This window comes from Blennius ocellaris, assembly GCF_963422515.1.
Source record: "Blennius ocellaris genome assembly, chromosome: 10".
In the NCBI taxonomy this organism is placed as follows: domain Eukaryota; kingdom Metazoa; phylum Chordata; class Actinopteri; order Blenniiformes; family Blenniidae; genus Blennius; species Blennius ocellaris.
This window is the reverse complement of record NC_137659.1, coordinates 24,228,817-24,243,500: the sequence shown is the minus strand read 5'-3', so window position 1 is coordinate 24,243,500 and position 14,684 is coordinate 24,228,817. Positions and strand designations below refer to the sequence as shown.

At 40.9% G+C, this 14,684-nt stretch overlaps 1 protein-coding gene across 1 annotated transcript in view; it reads left to right on the top strand.

Annotated features, from left to right (window-relative positions):
* Window positions 1–14,684, top strand: part of ephb1 (EPH receptor B1) — a 218,997-nt gene that overhangs the window by 81,914 nt on the left and 122,399 nt on the right. The gene's annotated exons all lie outside the window — the stretch shown is intronic.

The window sequence follows — 14,684 nt, the reverse complement described above, 5'->3', positions numbered from 1 at the left end:
TATAACTTTAGAAGTGTATATATGTGAAATGCGAGTCCTTCAGCACCATGTCCTCCTACACAACAGGTTTATATAACTTTAGAAGCGTATATATGTGAAATGCGAGTCCTTCGGCACCATGTCCTCATAGCCCTCTATTTAAAGTGTGCATCTGTTCCAGATTCGAGGGGCGAATAGCCCTTCCCCTTACCCCTCCGCCTTTGCACACTAGTGAAATGGGACACCCGTTAGACTCTCGTGAATGCGCAATTCAAAGGGGAAGGGGTAAGGGGTAGGGCAAAGGGGTAGAATTGGGATTGGCCCTAAAACCTTGTGTTGCTCTTCACCTTCTGGTTGATCAGTCACTTCACAAACAAATGGTTGATTCAGAGTCATGTTGAACAGTCATTTAAATACCACGTGATGATGTCACGAGCATGAAACAAAGTGCAGGACATGATATAATACCATTTAGCACCTTTTGTTTTCCCACCAAGATAAAGACATCTGTGCATCTATCCTCTAATCCTCTTAATACTTAATCCTGCTCAGAGTTGCAGGGCACTGGAGCCAATCACAGCTTACTATGGCTGTGGACAGGTACAACTGGACAGGTGAGGACAGGTACACCTGAACAGGTCTCTAGTCCATCAGAGGACAAACACAGAGACAAACAACCACGCACTCACATTCACACCTATAGTGTCACCAAATAACCTCACATGTATGTTTCTAGACTGCTGGAGGAAACCACAGTATCCAGAGGAAACACACGCACATGCAGGGAGAACCTGTGACCTTCCTGTTGTGCAGTGAGAGTGCTAACCACTGTGTCACCGTGCCGCCCACCAGGCTGAATCGCACAATCAGTAGGCATCACTTGGCCTGATGTAAATTATGTTTTGTTGCCCCTCGTTATGTCTGCCAGGAATGTAATACAATCATTGACATATATTTATCTCTTTGTATGTCTGTCAGCAAGATTAGGTCAAAACTCCTGCATGGATTGTGTCTACATTTTCACCACAGATAGTTTTTAGGCCCTGGAAGATTCCATTCAATCTTGGAGGTGATCCGGATCCGAAATCTGGATCAGGATCTCATTTTGTAGGCTTTTAACTAATATGTCAAAACTACATTTTCACCAAATTTCTGAGGCCAGCTCAACCTTTGGCAAACATCAGAAATCTCTGATTGCTCTTGTTTTCATATGTTTTTCTGGTGATCAGCTTGGAATGAAGAAAATATCTACTCATAATATTCACAGAAAAAAAGTTGTGGAGATGCAGCTGAGGGAATGTCTCTTGTAGCATGTTATATCTCCTTTACAAACACGTTAAAACCTGATGCATTGTGAACATTTTCCCAGGTATTAAATTGCATTAAATCAGTTCACGCAAACTCTTCACAGTATTTTGGACGATCTGATATTACATAGTGTGTATGTGGCGGGGTTCTAGTTTTGCCCAAAATAATAACTACCGCAATCCATATGGCAAGTCGACTTTGTATTTTTTTCCCCAAAAAACAGTGCCGGTGCTCAGTATTTCCAGTGAGAAAAAATATATTCATAGTGGAAAAATATATATATTTACAACCAGAGAGAAGAAAAAAACCAAACTGATCTCAGCTTGCCTTTCAGCTGCTCGGTTCCAGCAAATGTCCTTTACTAGGCCTGTTATTTCCACGACCACCTCCAGGGACAGACTCCCCTTCCATCGCTTCCCACCCTGCTTTTAAATTGTAAACCCTTCCTATGGATGTGGTTTAACTTAAACAAACCAATGATCAAAAATATAAATACATATTTGCCTCCTCTTTAAAAAATATTTTAAAAAATTCTACGTAAATAAACAAAAGCATTTTCCAAACCAAAACAGAAAATAATCCCACTCAGAAACAACAACAAAAAGAAAAAAGAAAAAAAATCAAAGTCACTCCTAGTCACATAATCTGTGCCCCGCGCGCCTGCGCTTATAATGATGCCCGTCTTGGCTGTCTACTGCTCTGAGGCATCATGTCACAGTAAGAGTTCTGTGTGTGTGTGTGTGTGGATGTGTGAATGTTTGCGCGCTAGAAAAACAGCAGTCAGGTGTGCACCCCTGGCCCGCTATGGTCAAATTTGGGGAAGAGGGAGATGAACTAATTGCATGACGAGATGTGAAATACGGAGGGGAATGAGGGAGTGTGGGTGACATGTATATTTGTGTGCAGCCTGCGTAACGCAGGGTGTGTGTGTGAGCATGTGCATGAGTGTGCGTGCGTGAATGTGTGCTGCTGCCCCGTCACTGATGGCGTTGCTCCGTCACAGTGTATTTTGCACATCTGTCAGATTCAATAATCAGTCTGTTGTTAGATCTTTTTCCAGCCCTTTCCATTTCCCTTTGAAAAACTCAGAATGTTAATATATTGTAGCATTATTCGTTGAGTAAAGTCGACCAAGTGATGGATTTGTGAAGCTGTAAGATGATGTGGTTCAAGTCATGCGGTCTAATAGTGAAACTCCACCCCCCCCAAATAAAGAAGTGGACTGATCCTCTTCAGTGGTAACGTAGGTTGCTTGTGCCTGGCTTCACACTCGGGTCTAATAAATGTGTGGTGGGGGTCTGGGTGTGGCTCGTAATTGGGGTTCTGCTGCAGCCGGCCTGGCGGACGGAGTTCCACTTGGGCTCAGTCAGACTGTGTGACTGTAATTATTGAGTGGCTGGGGTCTGGCAGGACTGGGAGTGTTTCAGACATCGCCATTTCCTCCCTATCCATCAAATCCAGCCAGGCAGAACTAGGCCTCAGATGCCCCGCAAAATAATAATTCCCATTCAACTGCCCTGACAGCAGCCCTCATTCAATAACACAGCTGATCAGAAATGATAATAGCAATCATGCCACTGCATATTTTAGTCCGCTGGTGTGCGTGTGTGAGGCATAGCTTTCAGAATAAGTGATTTCACAGGGGAGTGAAATCTGTGAGGAAACGTGTTGGGGATGATAGTGCGGTTTTTGTACCGAAGCAAAGCAACTGTTGCTTTATGTGACATGTCCATTCTGTGGGGGCATGTCCATCAAGGGGCCGACCCGCAAACACTCCCATTAATTCAAAGCCTTTTGAAGCATCTTTCAGAAGGAAACAGCTGTCTTAGCTGCTGTGATTACCGGCAGCTTTGCAAAACGAGAGGTGCGTCTTTCAGCAGAACCAGTTCAGTCCCTGTCTCAGATTTTCACGTCCACCCATCATTCACTGTCCTTCTCAGAACTTCACAAATATCCCTTTGGTTTTCACATGCATGCATTTCATTTTTCCTTGCTTCTCTTGCCCTACTAAATGTGGACTTTATCACATCTAATCATGGGAAAGATTATTCTGTGAAGGTATACCTGCCCTGCTTTGTGCAGTTCAGTGTTGTCATGAATAACAAATAGGCTCTTTATTCAAAAAATACCCATCCGAAACTGTCGCATGAAAAACAACCTCATGCTGGTGTCCACCCACATGTAGTCCTGTGGGGATGGATGAACACACAGCTGCTGGTTAACACAGTCGTGGGGCGGCCTTTTCCCAGGATGCTTAATTTCTTCAATTCAGAAAGGAAATCACTATTAAAAGAATGACATGTCGCATAAATCTTGAAATTAGAACTACATTAACTTTAAATCTTATCGAAAATTTGGAAATTTAAGAACAAGATTTATACAAAACCAGTTTTCCAAGTTGATAACTGTAAAGGTTTGTTTTAATTCAAACAGTAAAGTTCAATTTCTGTATCCACGACATTGTTTTCAAGTGAAAACGCAAAACCTCGGTTGGGTTTTCGGGGCCCCTTCACATGTTGGTTGGAGCCACTTTTACAAAATGGCTCCCAAGCTAGAACTTTCTGAAAATGCTCTGACTCTGTCTGCATGGAAATGCTGCCACTGCTTATGCACCATGGCCGTAGTAACATAGATCTTCTGCACATGCTCAGTAGCTGTACAATAACAACAGTGCTTCCTCTAGAGCAGTGCTTCTCAAATGGTGGGGCGCGCCCCCCTGGGGGGCGTGGTGGGGTGTCAGGGGGGGCGCGAGGCGGGCGCGACTTTATTCATGCTTGAAGGATTAAAAAAAGGGCCTCCAGCCACTAGGTGGCAGCAGTGCTCAAACTAATTAACAGGCTGCCTGTTCAACCAGTAGAGTAGAAGAAGTACGACACATGAACACCGGTGTACAGAGCTGGAGGAGGAGGAGGAGGAGAGGTGGAGAAGTTTCTGACAGGAGTGAAAAGAAGAAAGGATGAGGCGTCAGAGGAAAAGAAAACAGGTGAGAGTAAACATAAAGCTAGTAAGAGCAGGAGATATGACGATGCTACGTCGCCCTTAGGTTTACCGTGAACACGTCGGGAACCAGGAAACACCCGTTTGTGTTTTATGCCTAAAAACTCTGGCAGCGGAGCATGAAACCAAATAAATGAAGACGGCACCTGGAGACCATACACCTGGAGACCATACACCATACACCTGGAGACCATACACCTGGAGACCATACACCATACACCTGGAGACCATACACCTGGAGACCATACATCTGGAGACCATGTACCATACACCTGGAGACCATACACCATACACCTGGAGACCATACACCATACACCTGGAGACCATACACCATACACCTGGAGACCATACACCCCAGTTATGTCAGTAAGCCACTGGAGTTGTTTCATGGTAAACTCCATGAGTATCGCCAACAAGCCGCTCATTTTGTCAGCGCGGCAAGGTTGTTTAGAATAGGGGCCAAGTGTTCCTAAACCTTAAATTGTTTCATTTCTAGTAAAATTAAGGCCTCAAACCCTACTCGCGAGTAGGATTTTCTTCATTTTAGGCATTTTTGACACGCTGTCATTAAGTTTTGAGAGAAGATATAAAGCTGGGAGTTGTGCTATAACATCACAAGCATGAGGCCTCTCTCTGGAGCAAGTTTGGTGCAGCTGTGGGGTCTGTAGGCTGATACAGATGCATTTAAAAACTCAAAAAATACCTCCGAGGATTTTCCTGACCATTTTAGGGGTAAACTATGATTTCTCTAAAATACTAATACTCAAAAACTATTTGAGCTAAACCTCTGAAATTTTGTGTGCAATGTGATTTTGTTACTATCTTCCACCACAAATTTGCTCAAGCAAATTGAAGATGGTGATGCAACCACCTACATGAATATCACGTGTTTTCAGGAATACTGACCCATAAATATTATCAAGTTCTCAATGGTTGTACAATTCGGGGGGGGGGGGGCCCTGAAAAAAATTCTGTCCTCTAGGGGGGGCGTGACAGAAAATAATTGAGAACCACTGCTCTAGAGTGTCACCACTCCCCAGTCCATATTGTCCTGGAACTTGGTACTTTTATTTTGACAGTCACCGTAATAACAATCCATCGTCTGTCCACTATAATGTTTGTGTTTCCCATTGTTAATAGGGTATTGTTGTCTGCGTATGGTTGTAGTTTCATTACTAAAACAAACATCAGGAGCCAGTAGTGGCCCAACATGAAAACTATACCAATTTTCAACATCATTTTTAAAACATTGCTGTGTCACCAGAAACATAATCAGAATCAAAAATGTGCAAATGAGCATTGTCTTGGGAGCAAGGTCTCCAGAATGACTGCATGTCAAGTCAAATATTTCAAAGCTTTTTATTTTATTTTACACTTGATCATTTTAGCTCATTAACTGTGAGAGTATAAAATCATCTTAAAAGAATAACAATCAATATTAATGAGATGTTTCTCCTATTTATTCTAACAGGGGCCTTGGATTTCCACCAATAAAATGTAAAAAAAACAAATACATTAATTTATTAAAAAAAACGCCTCAGCCTTTTTAGGTTATATGCTATAAGTGTACACATGGGAAAAGATATTCTCATTCTGTAGAAAAATTACGACAGTGGTGGGCCGGGCAGTGGGTGGGGGTAGGAGGGGGTGAAACAGAAGGTATCTGGGCCTGCTTCATTCACGTCTTCTGACTCGTTAATGGAAGTTTTGACAAGCATTCAAGAAACAGTTGCCAAGCAGTCGTCAGTAAAGAGCTTCAGATGTGGAAATGCTGGAGCCCATCTGCGTTGGGGAATTCTGAGCATGTATTAACTGGTGCTGATGGATCTAAAAAGCTCCACTGAGGATCAGACAACAGACTGGGGGTCAGAGGTCAGCATATACTTCTGGATTGGTGTCTGCTTCGTGTGTGAACCGATGGAACTGGAATGATGAATGTGGTTCAGGCAGAACCACAAACCAGTCTGTCGTGTTTCAGATGGTTTTCTAATTATTGAGCAACATCACGATTCAAAGTGTTGGACTCGTTCTCATTTTGAGGTAAATATTAGTTTCCCCTACAGACAAAAGTTGCAGAAAATGTCCTGCAACCACTACACTGGGACAAAATTGCTCAATAAGAAGACTTTTACCCCCTTAAAAAAATGCAAAATAAAAAAGCTGTCTTATTATTTTTGAATTTTCACAACAATTGGAGAAATCTGAAGATGAGTCAAACTGCAGTGCAAATTGAAAAGCAACAATATTTCCAATCCAATTTTGGTGAATGGAAGCAGCCTTGCAGAGGTTCAAGGAGGAAATGTTTTGTTGTTGTAATTTTTGTCCACTTTGATGGAGTGGGAATTATGAATATGCTTTTGACTTACAACATTCTCCAGCTCAGATGTCTTACTTAAAAAAAAAACTTATTTTTTTATTTCTTTATTTCAAACTTGAGCATTTTATCAAATTATTTTAATGTCAAATAAAAATAATATTGAGAATCAGTAGGGATGAAAAACAACCTCATGTGTTGTCCTTGTATATGACCTGCATGGAGTCGGGTCACAGGCCTCATTGACATAATTGCCTTTTGAGTGAAGATGCATCATTTTGCAATTTCCTTCAGAGAACGTTTCATGTCTACAACGCAACATTTTGAAAACAATGGCCAATTTACACAGAAATGGGTAAAATGCTGAAAGTGATTCTGAAAGTGTAGTGGGTACACGGACATTCGTATGGACAGATGAACAAGTTGGATTGTTATTAGTGACTGTCAAAATAAAACTACCAAGTCCCAGGAGAATATGGACTGAGAGTTATGACACTGGAGGAAACATTGTTCTTTTTGTCATCTAGTCACACGTGTACAGTAGCAGTATTTCCGCCGTCTACACGTAGCATGAGCATTTTATGAAAATTGTGTTTTTGCCCATTTCCATGGAGTTTTTTTTTTTTTAATGTCTCATTTCCAGTGGCTGTGACCACCGTTGTTGTGTAAAAGGACACCCAAAACAAAGTTTTAATTTTGTATTCGCAAGTCAAGTAAATGGGGCCTCAAACAAACTCTCTTCCCCTCAGCTAAAAAATATATTGTGGTTGCTCTTTATGTTATTGAAATAACCATTGGTTTTCTAATTCAACTAAAGAATAACACCGCTCTGAAAATTGGCAAAGCTTAGAAAAAGAAAACAAAAAGAAGAATAAGTACTGGCAAACAAAGAAGAAAATGTATTTTTAGAAGAAGACATTGTTTGAGGCTTCACCTCATTTGTCTTTTTTAGCTGTCATTAATTAATCTGTGTACTTTTAAAATTAGGGTTAGGGTTAAGGTTAGGGTTAAGGTTAGGGTTAGGATTATGTGCTGTGTCGAATGCAGAGTAATAACTTTATTTAATAGTTTATTGGACGTTTGATTGTATGAATATATGAATAAATAAAAAAGATCTGCAACTTTTAAGCAATTTAGGGAATCATTTCTGCCCTGGCCGTCGGATGACAGCAGATCATTTGAGTTTCAGTCCCTGAAATATGTAGTTGTAGTTTGTTGTGATGTTCTGTGGAGACGTTAAATGAAGTAGTCAGTCTGAAGTACGTTTTCTATCCATTATCTACTGTAAAGTATGAATAACTGTGTAACATAGTATATAACGCCGAGGGCTCGTACAGGCTAACATGCTTGTTGTGGTGACAACAGTGTTTCGCTGGTGTGAGCGTGTAGTGGAGCGTGAAAGACTCTGGATGGCCAAACCGCACCTGGAGCCAACGTCAATACTGTCTGTGAGACTACACATGAAAACATCAGAGACCGCTGCACACACGTGCTCTGCCAGTGTGTTTAATGTCACTAAGAATTCATAATAACAGATAACATATTCACTACATAAAGCAGTGAATATGTTTACCTTTCAAGCAGTTACGGAAAAGGATGCCATCATAAACCATAGCAGGAATGGTGTGGCTGATAAATACATTCTAATCCAGATGATTATTTTTACCCTGTGAATCAGTGTAGCTCGTTTGTCCTGCTGACCTCTGTCGGTGTTATTCTTTTCTGATTGGCTGTGATTGAAGCCCTGCTCACTACCCGCTCTGTATTGTCGTAGTCTGGAACGGGACTTTGTCCATCTGAGCCGCTCTCGTGTGTTATTTTAGTCTTTCAGCGTAATGGCAGAGGATCAATGTGATGAATGGTCTTTATGAGGGGCAAAGTATTGATGGCTTGATGGCAGCGCGCTGAGGCTGTGGGAAGAGGAACATCAGCCTGAATATATTACCACCACCACTCCACCCTTCTCCTTGATTTCTCTCCATTCCTGTATTTTTCGTTGATCCATCCTCCTTTCCCTGCTCTCATCCCTCTCTTCTGTGAGCTGTGGCTGGTCATTAACACACACATTAAGTGCTCTATGAATCTATAGCGCCTCCGTCTCCTCACCACTGCCTATAAAACAGAGCAGCTGTAATGACACACACAATGGCCACACTTGACAATCAGGGGCAGGCACAAAGTGTCTCCTATATTACGGGTAAAAGCAAAGCTATTAGAGTGGAGGCTGTGGGTAATTTTGGTTGGCTTACAAATGAGTCTTCCATAAAGAGGCTCTCAATATTTGTCAGGTGTTTTTTTCAGAGAAAAAAAAAAAAAACAACTTTGTGTTTGGGGACATTTTTAAGGGTACTGAACTGGCTTGGGGAAAATAGATGAGACTTTGTTCTTCCTTTTTCAAAGTTTATTTTGCAAAAAGTAGGGAAATGGCATGAGGGTAAAGATCCAATCAGCTCTCCATCAAAGTGCTCTTTATTAAATCAACTTTGTTTATTAATTTCATGAGGTTCGTATTTATGTTGGAAAATTCAAAATGAGCAGAAGAGAAATATCTGAAATGGATGTATAACGTGTAGTAGTACATGTAAACAAAATTATACCAGAATCCATCCATCCATCCATGTATTTACAGTAAATATGAGAAAATGTGCAGCTAATCAGTTCACAGAAACGGTCTTATTCATCAACTAAAGTCTGTAACTGTCATTATTTCATTATTTCAAAAAAGCAACAATCACTGAAAAATGACCAAAAACAACGACACCCGCAGACTACTGCCCTTCTGAAACAGTGCTGCTGGGAATTCACAAAATAACAAATCCAAGTGAGAAAGAGGAAGAGCACTGTGATTTAGAAAAACAAAAGCAGAAAAAGAAAAATCACATAGTCATTCCCTGTCTTGCATTTATCCCATTCTAGGCTTACAGTGTTTAAAGAATGTTTTTCATGGGGAGGGTATAGATGTCCATTATTTTTTGTATCACGTAGGAGTTAAGTTCTATCTCGCTTTCATTGTGACTGAAGTTCCTTCACAGCACACTGGGCAACACTCATTGGATGTTAATGTTAGCAAATGTTACACATTTTGTCTCATGCCAAGCAACAAACTATACATTAAAGTTAATGAATTTCACAATCCAAGGTTGTTTGAATCATAGACAATAAAAAGCGTGAGATGTTTCACTCTGTAAATTGAGGTCAGGCAGGTAAGTCCTTGGAAATTCATGCTGGGAAAAGTCTCAAACTCTGATTCCTCTTGTATCTCACTACTGCCTCTCAGTGTTATCAGTCAACCTCAACCTGGAAGTCATTTACATCCTAAACTGCAGTAATTAACATGGAAGTTAAAAGTAATTGAACATTAATATTTGAAACGCATTCAAACACACAGGATCTTATTCATAAAGATCATGTATAAAGTGTTTAGGCTTGAAGGAATTCCGCTTTAGGTTTGTGTGTGAGTGTTTTGCAGGAATATTACCTGAGTGAAAGTAGGAGTGTTACATGTAATGATTTCTATGATGCATTGTGATGCGAACGTGGACGATTCGCCATTAATTCAGTGACAAAACATAATTAATTAAGACAAGAGTTCTGTGTGAGCATTGTCGCCTGCAGGTACACATGAGCAAGAGAGTGTGAGTGGCGTCGGTGGTTTGGATATTCTTTAACAATGAGAATGACAAACGTAGGACAGACGGTACATTTTATTCAGCCAACATATCAAGAGGAGAAGGAAGCTATTCGTACAACTTAATCACCAGAAACATTTGGACCAGCAGAGTTAGCTGATAGATAGATAGATAATTACTTTATTCATCCCCGAAGGGAAATTGTTTTGTTGCAGCAATCTGGTACATACAAAAATTCTAAAATACAATAGAATAGAAATAAAAGTAAAAAATAAAAAAATAAAAATATCTGGGTATAAGACATAAAGTAAAACACAGAACGGAACATGGGCACTTAGAAATAAGCATGAGATAAAAGCAAGATGAATAAATAGTAAGGTGCAGTGGCAGAGCAAATTAGAAGTAGGCATTATATAATAATTATAATAATACAGATAATAACTGTGTGAAATAGTGTATAATACTCGTGTATCGTACCACTAGTAATGGTAGCAATAATATAACAATAACAATAACAATATATATATATATATATATCATAATAATAATAATAATAGTAATAATAATAATAATAATAGATAGATAGATAGATAGATAGATGATAGATAGATAGATGCTGTAGCATGCTGCACATCAGCACGGAACTCAAAGCTGTGCTACATGCTACATGCTACATGCTAAAGCGTTTTGGGGCTCACACACCAGCGATGCTACATACACAACTAGATTAATGTACGATGAGCACAGTCGCTAACAGCGAGCTAGAGTGTGTGTTGTTGTGCACATGGAGCTCAGCCTCCAGTCTACAGTACGCAGTATCCATCATGCAGATTGACGGTACGCGCTGTGCTATGCGTAATGTAAACTGTGATGCAGTTGGAGGTGACGTAGCATCGACACCGAGGCTGTGGGACGGTTGTTCGCAATATGTAGCCTTCACATATGGTTTGTGCATGAATTAGACTTTATGGCATTTAATACTTGTATTAATACTCGTATATTGTAAGTAATCTTACTTGTACACTTCATTTAAAATGTGTTTTTGTATGGGGGTATTATTGTAGCAAAACTGTTTGTCTATGCATATTTTGAGCTGTCTGTACTTCAATCTGTCTGTCTGAAGTTAGAGTTGTCAATGTGTAAAATAATTTGTCAATGTGAACCTGAATCTGAAAAGTCTACGCAGGTAGGCGCAGGGCAGAATGCAGGAGCCTGTGAGCCTGAGCTCAGGGCAGCAAAACCCAGGCTTTACAGCTTCCAATCCTTCAGATGGCAGAAGTGACGCAAAAGTCACATGTAAAAAAACAGCCAGTTGTGAAACAGCGCGACTCGTAGCTGGTGAGTTGTCTGTATTTTCAGCACTTACATTCGAATGCGTAGACTTTTCAGATTCAGGTTCACATTGACAAATTACTGTATTTTACACATTGACAACTCTAACTTCAGACAGACAGATTGAGGTACAGACAGACAACTCTCCATATGCATAGACAAATAGTTTTGCTTCAATAATACCCCCATATTATTGGTGCGTCGCTAGTTAACATTTTAGGTGTTTAGACTTGAGCACTTATAAAGAAAGTTGATGATATAACACATAATGATGCATCGTGATTCATCGTGGAATCGAATTGAATCAAATCAAATCAAATCAAATCATTGACAGATAATCGAATCCAATCGTGAGACCAGTGATACATAGCCCTAAATGAAAAGTCATGTGCAAGGTTAGAAGAAATGTATCCCACCACAACATCTGTGGTAGATTTTGAGCTAGATTCCTTTTCAGTGCATTAAAAACAGATGGCACCATAAACGCAGCAAACTTTTTCAGGCGTTGTAAAATGACATTATGTGCTTAATATTAAATTTATCAGCATAAAAGCTTGCCGTTATTTAGCATGATCGAGAACACACATCTGACACTCCATATTCATGAATGCAAAAGTGCAAAATTAAGAGATTGTGTTATTTTGCACGGACATTATCCCTTTAATACACCACTGCTTTCTACATGTGAGTGAATGAAGCAAAAACCTCTTCCCAGCGTCTTGTTCTTTTTATTCTCACCATGTTCTTATCGGTGGTTTTTTACCTGATCAACCGGAGTAGACAGTGATGTCTTTTCACCTGAACTTGGAGAACGGGAGAGAAATGAAAAACACTCCTGTCTCTCATACACGTTGTTCACTTCCAGTTGACGTCAAAGATACGTACCTATGAGGTATATTTGCACTAAGTTTCATAATGCATGTAATAAATATACACATTGCAGGGCTCGTGTTATTTCATGAAAAATTCATGCAGAAAGCAGTGGATGCAAAGACCAGGGACTTCCATTATCGGCGAGGTGACAGGTGATGATGTCTTCTCTTTTCTTTCTTCTTTGGCAAGGTCACAGAGGTGTCATTGAGTTGTGCACAAGATAGGGTTAAATGATTGAAGCAGAGAATTGGAAATGGGCTGTAGGGAGCCTATAGATGAGACAAAGACTTGTGCTTCTTTAATAAATGCTAGCCTTGCTGTCTAAATGCATGTGCCACATGCGTTCCACCGGTGAGAAAATGACAAAGATGCTGAAGATTGAATAGCGGCGATAATACTCACGGTAATCAATGCTTTGGACCTATACGTGGAGAAATGTGTTGCGTAGCCTGAAGCCTTCAGCGGCAAAACAACAGCTAGAAAATCAATATGTGGTCGGTAAACCATCAAATTATAAAAAGCACGTTCTCACACAGACACACGGGCATAAACAGCACATGAATACAAAGTGCTGAAAGGACAAGAAGAGATTGTGCCGCAAAGTCTCATCTCACCTTAATAACCATACACGCACCTGCGCTAGTTTGGTTTGTCTTTGACATAATGGTGACAACCGTACATCTACTGAGGAGGAAATAAAAAATCGCGGGTCATTATTATCTGCGCCAATGAATTTGTGGACAGATTCTGGACGGGCAGTATTGGAGACGCCTCGGGCTCCTCTCTGGCGTGAAAGATGGTGGTCATTTGGCTAGACGAGAGGCGGTGAGGACCCCCTCCTAGACTGGAGCAGACGGGTGCAGAGGAGCCGAGGGCTGGCGGTATTAATGAACAGGCAGTGCTGAAAGGGACAGGTTCCTGTAATGCTGATGAATGGTCATTACAGAGCAGAAACGGAAGGAGCGAGCAGAAGGGAAGGAGAGTAGACTGAAGTGGGCACAGAGGGAGCAGCAGTGAAAAAAGGCTTTAATTTGCACCTTGGATTTCTGTAAACTCATTTATCATGTCGCTGCTCTTCAAGTGTCTTCCCTCCACACCCTCTACATCACCTCGCCAGCCTCACACCGGCTTCCTTCCACCTTGTTGTTTATTTCCAGATAACTACTCTTTGGATAGTTTTATTATTCACATCGATTCTGTTGATTTTCCAAGACTAAACTTGATCACTGACATTTATCGCATGTTTCTTGTCTCCAGTCATTTTATGGATTCACCTTGTGGGACTTATGAATCTTTCCCATCAGTCAATTGGTCGGTTTGTGTGTATCCACGTACAGGCAATGTCTTCTCCTCCCCATTAGGCCTGATGGAGCAGCCGGGGCTGTAAAGGTCAAAAGAAGAGGGAAGCACCAGGAGATATATGCACAGGAGAAACATGTAGTGACTGGAGGCCCCCTCAGTCCACTACAGAGCTCATTAACTTCTCCTCGCCTACAGCTGTTAGGATCATTGGTGCTGCGGAATTTGGAGAAATAAATCTGTAAGCCGCCGCTGTTGCTTCAAACAGGAGTGAAAAGAATGCCATTATTACAGGGAGTGAAAGTGATCTGAGGGACAAGTTTCACAATTGTCTCAGATCATCCTCCCTATTCCACAAAATATTCATTTCAAGTAGGAGGCCTTTCATGTGAGAGCATGCGGCTTCTCGCTTTCTCTGCGCGAGCTCGTCGGCTCTTTGGCAGACTTTGCTGCACTGAACAATGCAGCAAATATGCACCTCATAAAAGCACATTTACAATTTAAAAGATCACATATTGAAAATCAATACACTGGAACCTTTTGAAGTACACTGAGTCAAATCAAGCTTCTGGGAGTTTTTAAAGTTTCTTTGTGATTCCAGCCAAACGTTAATGGCACATTTTCGTCATGACGTGACTTAGTTCCCCCGGGGAATCACATGTTCATCCAACACACTTTCTAGGTCACACCTGCAAGACATGGACTACTGCGTGTTTCCCATCACTGTCCTCCATCACGCTGGCTCTTGGCTGCCATGTTTCCCCCGTCTGTCTAATTGTAATTCAGTAGTGCATAATCTTGAGTTTGTTACACACCATATTTTTTAACGCATCAGTTATTTGCCCAGCAACACTTGGCATAGATAACACATAGCAATGCATCCAAAGCAATTACCCGACTCGCGCTCATACGGAGGGAGTACACAGAGTACAGCTGTGAGCGTATTTCGAGAA